The sequence below is a fragment of the Phacochoerus africanus genome, chromosome 3 (assembly GCF_016906955.1).
Source record: "Phacochoerus africanus isolate WHEZ1 chromosome 3, ROS_Pafr_v1, whole genome shotgun sequence".
NCBI lineage: Eukaryota > Metazoa > Chordata > Mammalia > Artiodactyla > Suidae > Phacochoerus > Phacochoerus africanus.
This window is the reverse complement of record NC_062546.1, coordinates 47,271,304-47,281,620: the sequence shown is the minus strand read 5'-3', so window position 1 is coordinate 47,281,620 and position 10,317 is coordinate 47,271,304.

Here is a 10,317-nt window from a genome sequence, read left to right as displayed (position 1 = left end):
TTTTTCTTTTATATCTTTAGTCCCAAATGCAAAAAAAATGGTACTTTACTTCCTGTTGCACTTAGTTGATTACTGGTGATGTTGATCACTTTCTTCATGGATTTGTCATATTTAGTTCCTCTTCTGTCAAATTTCTGATCATAGCTTTTTGCCTGTTTTAAAAATTCGGTCATTTCTCTTCTTATATTAGTTTCTCTTATTTATTATTCTCAAAAACTTCTTTGACTTTATTATTTATTTATACAAACACCTCTTTAGATGCATTTGGTTGTTCATATTTTGCTAAAAATTCCATTTTTTAGATTTATTAACTTAAAAATTATATACTCTATTCCAACTTATTCTAATCTTAAAAATACCCCCTTTCTATTTATCGAGTCCAAAATGCTTTACATTTTAGTATCTCTCCTTTGTATTTTATTAATTTATTTCTTCCACCTTTTAAAAAATTTATTTTATGAAATTTTTCTTTAGAGTGGCACCCACTGCATATGAAAATTCCCAGACCAAGGATTGAATCTGAGATGCAACTGTGACCTATGCTTGAAGCTGCAGCAATGCCAGGTCCTTTTAACCCACAGTGCCAGGCTGGAAAGCAAACCCATATTTCCACACTGCAGTCAGCTTCTTAACTCACTGCACCACAGTGAGAACTCCTAAAAAACTCATTTTATTTTGCTTTTTCTAGATTATTTATTTATTAGTATTTTTCTGATGAATAAATTAAAGGTTCTAAATGCTTCTGACTGTTGCTCTGGCCGTGCCTATGAAGTTTTAGTATATATTGCACAATGAGATTTATTTTTAAATGATACTTAATTTCCATTTTTAATTTTCTCCCTATACCTAAAAGTATACATAAAAACATTTCTGTCAAATGGATAAATTGGAAAACTATATTTCTAATGATAATTCCTAGTTTTATAGCATTATAAATAGAATATTGCCTCTATAATTTAAAATATTTGGCACTAGGCAATACTTTCCCTGTGTATTAATTAATAGCTGGTCATTTTAAATGTCTAACAAATATTTAAAATGACTGTGTTCTATTCCTTAAAACATTGTAGTCTCTCCTCTCTGCAGTCTCAAATTCTTCAGCGTAGAACTAAAGAGCTTCTTGAAGTTTCCCAAATATTTCATGGGCTTGGGCAGTTTTGGGGGTCTTTGCTCATGACATTTCCTATTTCAGGAGAGTCCTCTTTCTTTACATTAAATTGGATAGCATCTACTGTTCTCTCTGATCATTTTAGAAAACATAGCCTGTACACTTTTATTCTTTTTCTTTTTAGGGCTGCACCCATGTCATATGGAAGTTCCCAGGCTAGGGTTCGCATCCGGAGCTACAGCTGCTGGCCTGCACCACAGCCACAGCAAGGTGGAATCCAAGCCATGCCTGCGACCTATACCACAGCTCATGGCAATGCCGGATTCCTGACCCACTGAGCGAGGCCAGGGATTGAACCCACATGCTCATGGATACTAGTCAGATTAATTTCTGCTGTGCTACAATGGGAACTCCCTAACCTGTACACATTTTAATAATTAATAACTTTAAACATTGTTTTCTCTACAAAGGATTCTCTAATCTCCATCAAGACTGCACCAAGGCTACCTGTGGTACTCTCTACTAATGTTCTACCCTTCCCCTTCTGAGTATGCTACTTGCATATTTACTGAATTTTGTCATTAGTGTCAACACCACTTTGAAGCAGGGAGTGTATGCTGTTCCCTACTATAACTCTCAATCTTGGGTGGCACCTAGGAGGTGGTAATGAAAGACATGTTGGATGACTGAGGAAGAAAAAGTAACTGTACAAATCTTGAAAGAGACTTGATATTACCATATAATGGAAAACTATGGAACTTCTTCATGCCAAAGATTGTGCTAAGAGTCATACAAATGTAACTTCTAATCCTCAAAACTCTGAAAGAGAAGCATCTCTATAGTACAGATAGAAAAACTGAGAATCAAGAAGGTAAAAATACACACGTGTTGGCTTAAAGGGGCAAAACGAGAATGAGAATAATTTGAACATCACAAAGAGTAAAGCTAACTCACTGGTAGAGTGACATTAAGAAAACTGACGGAGAAACACCAAAACGTGGAGCAAAAGCTGTCACAATCAACTTTGTCAGACTTCTGGAAAATTGTTGAAAGTTTGCAGCAATGAAATAAACACTGAATAATAAAATAAAACAAATAAATAATAAATAAATATTATTAAGTAATAAATAATAAAATGATAAAGAATAATATAAAATAAATAATAAAAATGAAATGAACACTGAATAAATGGCAATGAAATAAACACTCATATCCAGGTTCAAATCTCAGCACACTTCAGGGTGACTATTAGACACTGTAACTCAGGAAGAAATAGCAAGACCTTGCTAACATGTATCGGCAGAAACCTGGAGAACATGTGTGGGAATGATTTCCAAATTGTTAGACAAAAAAGGAAGGCGTGTAACACTGGATTAAACTGAATTAATTGATATGGGAGTACAGCTTCATTCAGAGGTTATCCTCAAGAACAGTGGCAAAAGAAAATTCCTTCCAGGAGGTGGGGGTCCATTTTATGGAGAACATTGGCTGTCCACTACATTTGAAGTGAAGGATGGCCAAAGTAAAGCTCTGTATATTGATTTATGGAGCATTTGCTAATAGTTTGATTCAATGGTTAGGGACTTTGAAGAAATAAGATTGGAAGACTGGTAACAAACATGCTTGGGGAAGAAGTATGTATGTGGGTGGACCTCTCAGAATGGACACAGAATGTGAAGATATTTTTGTCTTATCTAAACACTAAAAAAAGGCTTCCATTGCAGAGGAGACTCAGCAATAAGTAGACAAAATAATGCCTTCGTGGATATGTCAGCCTCTTTCCCCAGCTAACCCAGTTCCTGCTCAATGGATCCATGAACAAAGTGTCCACAATGGTAGGAATGTAGGCTACGTGTAGACCCAACATGAACTTTCTCTTACCAAGACTGACCTGGCTACCACTGAGTTTACCCTCATTCACCAACATTGGAGATCAACAGAGTTCCCAATATGACACCATTTCTGGGTACCACCCTGCCACCTAGTGGCAGGCTAATTACATTGGCCCTCTTCCATTATTGAAGAAACATGTTCATCCTCACTGGAACAGACTAATATTCAGGATATGAATTTATCTTCGCTACTGGTAATATACCTTCTAACATTACCACCTGCGGATGCACAGAATGCCTGATCTTCCATCATGGCATTCCACATTGCTTGCATCAGATCAAGAAATATATTTCACAGCAAAGAAAGTGCTCTATCAGGGAGTCAACTTTGAAAGTCGATATTTCAGAGGCATATTTTGGTAATTGAATTCAAAAGGAAGAAAGGAAGGCAGAGAGAGGGAGAGGTAGAGAGAAAGGAAGGAAGGGAGGGAGAGAGAGAAAGAAAGAGAGAGAGAAAGAAAGGAAGGAAGGAAAGAAGGGGAAGGAAATTGCTACTTATTTTTCTCAAAAGAAAAATAAAGGAATGAGGGGTGTTACCCTCTGAATTAGGCCAGAGACTATATGCCCCACTTAAGGCTTTGGAATTTAAGAAGTATCACTAAAGGAATAAGAAGCTTGCTGTACTTGGGGTGGGAAAAGGTATATGAATAGGATCCAACTTATATTTGAGGATATCTGAGTTAGGAGGAATGCTCAAAAGAACATATAGGCACAGTCTGAGTTATCAGGAATGCACAAATGAAAATATAGGCTCAGTCAAGGCACGTGAGTGCTAAGAGTAATTCTACGAGCTTGGAATTATTGGAGCTAACAAATCATACTGTTAAAGAAATGAGTAGTGCAGGAACACTTTATTCCAGACACTGAATGTGAGACAGACTAAGAAAGATGGTGATCTGATGGGTAGGAAGTATGAAGACTGGGGCTGTACAAGCATCTTTAGTGGGAGAGGCAGAATAAAGATAGGCAAATGGAAAAAAAATAAAAAGAAAGAAACAATATATAATGGCTTGTTAATCCTATTGGATGTATTTATAATTGTCTTTACACAAAACTAAATCATTTATAGGGTCTGTACAAGCATCTTTAGTGGGAGAGGCAGAATAAATGAAAATGGAAAAAATAAATAAAAATAATATATAATGGCTTTTAATCTTGTTTGATATATTGGGATACATTTGTAATTTTTTTACACAAAACTAAATCATTCTCACTATAATTAACAACCACTTCTGCATACGCATTGATTAATGAAAATGGATGTTGTTCACTGAAAGTTGCATTATAGCTAATACTCTTCTCATCTGCAAAATGGTTCAGTAAAATTTGTCTCCTGAGGCACTTTGAGGGTGAAATGGACCCAGTATTAGTTAAATTAAGCAAGGAAGTCATACTTTATCTTCACAGCATGAGAGACTCAAACACATACCTTAGCAAACATGAATTATCACACAACGCCCACTCAAATGGCTACCCTATGATCGAGCAGTTCCATTCCTACATATATACCAAAGAGAAAGGAGTTGATGCACTGGCAAATAACTTGCAAAAAAATGTTCATTATAGCCTTAGTCATAATAGCCAAGTAGTAAGCAAATATACATCGGTAAACAATTATCTATTAACAGAAGAATGGAAAGAAAAACTGTGATGTATTCCTACAATAGAAGCACCAGAGAGATAAAAAGAACAAACTGATAGATGCAGCAACATGGATAAATAAACCTTAAGAAAGTAACATTGAATGACAAGTAAGCCAGCTACAAAAGTTGGCATCCTGAAGGATTGCACCTGTATGAAGTAGAAAATCAGGCTGACATTAATCTATAGGAGAAGGAATAGTGGTTGCCTGAGTCTGAGAGGGTGATGGAGATTGACTGGGAAAAGGCACAAAAAACTTTGTGGGGACTTAAACTGTTCTATATCTTGATCAAAGTGATAGTTATGAGGGTACATACATTTGCTGCAAATAATAGAGCTATGCTCACAGATTTGTGCTTTTCCATGTTATACTTCAATCAAGTACTAGTACCTAGATGAATGAATGGCTAAATTAATGAATATATAGCATCAATTTAAAAATGCTTGCTTGTTGTTGAGTCAAAAGAAGATGTACAGATGGACAACAGGCATATGAAAAAAATGCTTAATATCACTAATTATTAGAGAAATGCAAATCAAAACTACAATGAGGTACCACCTCACACCAGTCAGAATGGCCATCATTAACAGGTCAAGAAATAACAAATCCTGGAGAGGGTGTGGAGAAAAAGGTACCCTCTTCCACTGTTGGTGGGAAAGTAAATTTGTACAAGCACTGTGGAAAACAGTATGGCGGTACCTCAAGAAACTAAATATCGAGCTACCATATGATCCAGCAATTCCGTTGCTGGTCATATATCTGGACAAAACTTTCATTGAAAAAAATACCTGCACTCCTATGTTCATAGCAGCACTACTCACAATAGCCAAGACATGGAAACAACCTAAATGTCCATAGACAGATGAATGGATTAAGATGTGTACATATATGCAACACAATATTACTCGGCCATAAAAAAGACAAACTAATGCCATTTGCAGCAACATGGATGGACCTAGAGACTCTCATACTAAGTGAAATAAGCCAGAAAGAAAAAGACAAACAAATACCATATGATATCACTTATTCGTGGAATCTAAAATATGGAACAGGTGATCCTATCTAAAAATAACAAACAAACAAAAAACAGAAACAGATCATGCCCAAGTAGAGCCGACTTGAGGTTCCCGGGGCAGGCAGAAGCCGAGAGAGTGGGATGGATGAGCATTTTGGGGTTTTGAGGATGCAAACTGTTATATTTACATGGAATGGATGGACAATGGGATCCTACTGTAGAGCACAGGGAAATGTGTGTGATTGGGTCAATTTGTTGTACCACAGAACTTGATGAAACATTGTAAATCAACTACGCTTTGATAATAATTTAAAAATAATATTAAAAAAGTACTTGCTAAGTGTGATACTGCTACTACTTATTGTGGTCGTTGTTGTTATTACTACTACTTGTGTTTTTCCATACTGGACGCCAAATGTCTATGTCATATCTGTAAATGTGGTGGGGATGGCTCAGGGTGAAAAAAAAAAAAAGTAACAATCTGTATTATTTAATACAGTGAGATCTACAGGCCCACTGTGGTTGAATCCAGGCTCAATTCTTGGCTGACTCTGGAATTTAGGCAAGTCTGACTAAACCCCCTAAACCTTCATGCCCATTCTTACTACGTGGGTAATAACACTTCCTCCTACAGGTTTGTAAGGACTGAAACATTTGTAAGATGACCTTTCATATAGGAAACTGTATTTTCTACCTTTCTTTTTTGTCATTAAAATCCTTGCTAATTTTTGGCAGGCTATCTCAAAAATGTAGTAACTTAGTTTTTAGTATTTCACTTTGATAGTCTTGCTAAAGTACTTTTTATGTTTTTTACTTAAGAGATTTATAGCAAATCACTTTCATATTAATTCATGTTATCTTTTGATTACTATTTATGGTTAATCACTCTGCTGAATGGTTGGCTTTTCTGAAGGTTATTGCTGCTATAATCAACATGATTAGTATAATCTCCTCGGAAATTAAATGCTTATTATACTAAAATATAAGCCACTTGAGAGCAGAAACTGCTGTATCTGTGGCTACAGCCATCAGTGATGCACCTGGCCTAGCATATAGTACATGCCTAATATTTATTTGTTGAATCAATAAATTAATATATTTGGTAAACAAAAACCTATCTCCTAAACTTGAAGATGCCTAAAATCTCTATTTATGAAAATCAAGAAAACTCATGCAATGCACCAAGAGTTTCTAAAAGAAGTCTCAAAATATGATAGACTTGGCTTCCAGGAAAGCGTTTTGCACCTAGGTTAGAAATGATTTTGTCTCGATGTATGTGACTTTGAATGATCATAAGACACAGCAACATTGAGGTTGTGTTGGCATGGCTGGAGATGATTGGAAAGATGCAAACAGGATCTAAGAAATCTGTTGAAATAGAGGGGAAAAGAATGCCATTACTGGTGGCTGCAGCCCAGAAAAGGGTGTTGGACCAACTTCAGGGCTCCTCCAAATTTCTGTAAAATTTGTCAGATCATTTTTCCACAAGTACTTTGAATGGAGCTCAAAGTCAAAACCACCCTGTTGCCCCCTGACACCTTTGCTTTTCTTTACTCCTTTCCCTGTTTTGATGTTAACGGAATTGAATCCAGTGCTTTATTTCCATAGCAGATGACAAAATCCAGACTTAAAATACAACTGCGGATTAATGTGGAAGAGCTCTGGATTAAATAGCCTGTCAAAAAGCATAATTGAAATGTTAATTCTATAGAAGTAGTTGGACCAATGAGTCTCAAGGAAAACAGGCTGAGCTATGAGATATGTTAAATTCAGAAAGTGTTTATTTTTTGCTGACTGGGAATTAGAATGGAATTAAAGGTCATGTAAAGTAAGTTTAAGAGCAAATACTTGGGAAATTCATTTTTATGCTGTAAATTGTGGAAAATACTTACAAAATCAGATTCTGCCTATACCTATCTGCCTAGTCGTTTACTCAGAAACATAGTGCCTTAGGAGTTCCTGTTGTGGCTCAGCGGTAATCAGCCTGACTAGTGTCCATGAGGACATGGACGCTGGTTCAATCCCTGGCCTACTCAGTGGCCTGCCATGAGCTGTGGTGTGGGATGAATATGCGGCTCAGATCCCACATTGCTCTGGCTGTGGTGTAGGCCGGCAACTATAGCTACAATTCGACCCCTAGCCTGGGAATCTCCATATGCTGTAGGTGAGGCCCCCCTAAAAAAAAAAAAAAGAAAAGTAGTGCCTGCTCTCTCCCAGTGGCATTTGAGAATCTGTGGGGTATTCACTACTGAACAAAACAGGGCACTACTGGGATTGAGAGGGACAATATATATATATATATTTTTTTTTCTTTTGTCTTTTCAGGGCCCCACCCGCAGCATATGGAGGTTCCCAGACTAGGGGTCTAATCGGAGCTACAGCTGCTGGCCTACACCACAGCTCACTGCAACATGGATTCTTAACCTACTGATCGAGGCCAGGGATCGAACCCACAACCTCAAGGTTCCCAGTTGGATTCTTTTCTGCTGCGCCACAATGGGAACTCCTGCTTTTTTTTTTTTTTAATAAATTTTTTATATATAACGTTATAATATATTTTATAATGTATATGTTATATGATATATTTTACACATATAAACATATATTATGTTTATATATATATAAATAAGTTATCCTTTGGATATTATGGTATTATGGAAGCAGTGTTATGCATAGCTTTGAACATAATATTGGATATAATCATGAGGAAATTGGCACACAAGCCTAAACAAAAGGTCATTCTATGAAACATGGCATGTCCTTTTACATAATATCAATTTCATGAAAGACAAGAAAAAGTAAGAACTGATGCAGATTGAGGAAGAATAAAAGAGACATCAAATATTTGAAATGTGGGGGAGTTCCAACAGTGGCTCCGTAGTAACGAACACAACTAGTATCCATGAGGATACGGGTTTGATCCCTGGCCTTTCTCAGTGGGTTAAGGATCTGGCCTTGCCTTGAACTGTGGTGTAGGTCACAGATGTGGCTCAGATCCTGCACTGCTGTGGCTGTGGCTGTGGCATCAGCTACAGCTCCTAGTTCCTTAGCCTGGGAACTTTCATATGATGTGGATGCAGCCTTAAAAAGATTTAATAAACAAATAAAAAACAACTATTTGAAAGGTGTGATTCTGCACTGGATTCTGGGAGAAAAGAAAAGACAATATAAGGACAAGTGGCGAAAATTGAATGTTGACTGTGTTTAATATAATAGCATTATAACAATGCCAAATCTCTTAAATTTGATCACTGCATCATGATTTTATAAGAACATGCCCTTGTTCTTAGAAAACACATGACGTATTTAAAGATGAAGAGTCATGGTGAATGCAACTCACTCTCCAATTCTACACACCAAACAAAAGAACAGGAGTATGATGAATTTGTACCACGGTGATACTGATATCCATCCATATCTATATCTATGTGTCTATACAGAGAAAAGCAAAAATAAATTTGACAAGATAGTAACAATTTCTCCTCTGGCTGAAAAGCAGATGGCTATTCATTGTACTTTTCTTGCAACTTAAATTTTATTTTAGTAAAAAGATTTTTAAAGGAAAATTATTGAGAGATAACAGCTTTGTTTAAGGGCCGCAAACATACCTAACAAGTAAATCTGCTCCTGAACTCCAATGTCATATGTGACATATGAAGGTTATAATTAAATAGCCTTTTGCAATGTACTGTTAACTACAGCAGTGATGATCTCTGAGACCCAGGGTTGTGATTCATTGTTTAAAAATGTTCTTAAAGAAAAGTCCATGTGATCTTAACACACATCATTAAAATTCAATTTAAAAATAATAAATATGATTGTCTTCCACTTTAACCAAAATAACAACAGCTTCATTGAATTTTTCAGTTTCTAAAATGCTGTTGGGAACCATGTATTAAACCAATCCAGATTGTTGAGTTATGTTGAACTTAACTTGGAATTAACTCAGTACTATTTGCATAGTGTGGACACAACGAGATATTCTGGGAGTTCCTGCTGTGGTGCAATGGGATCAGTGGTGTCTCTGAAGCACCGGGTCATAGGTTTGATCCCCAGCCCTGCACAGTGGGTTAAGGATCCGGTGTTGCCACAGCTGCAGCGTAGGTTGCAACCATGCTCGGATCTGATCCCTGGCTGGAGAACTCCACATGTGGCGGGACAGCCAAAAAAATAAACAACAGGACATTCTGAATACATTTTGGTTTATGATCAGCATATTACTGTTTTATAGTTAAATATGAAGGAAAAGGCCCTAAAAGCAATCTCTTTTTCACCATAATATTCCTCTCTCTATCTCAATCTCTCTGTCTCCCTCCCTCTCCGTCTGAATCCATACTCATGTGAGCCTGTGCTCTTTGTTTTTATATACTGGTAAAAATATATTTTCAGTGTCACTGTCGCTTCATGTTTTTGTTTCTTGGGGGAGCACATACACCACTTGTGACCCTTGGCTGTGTCCCTGAGATGTGGTGGCCTTTGCAGTTAAGGTAATTGGCAGTAGAGTACACTTTGTTCTGTACAGTGTTAAAAAATGGGCTCTTTGTTTGGCCAGCCTTCATGAACTTCCGTTTACTTCGGTGGCAAGTGAAACATTTGTGTAAGAAAGAAATATTGTCTGCAATGGGAAATGCATTCCATGTGTGTTATATTTCATATTATG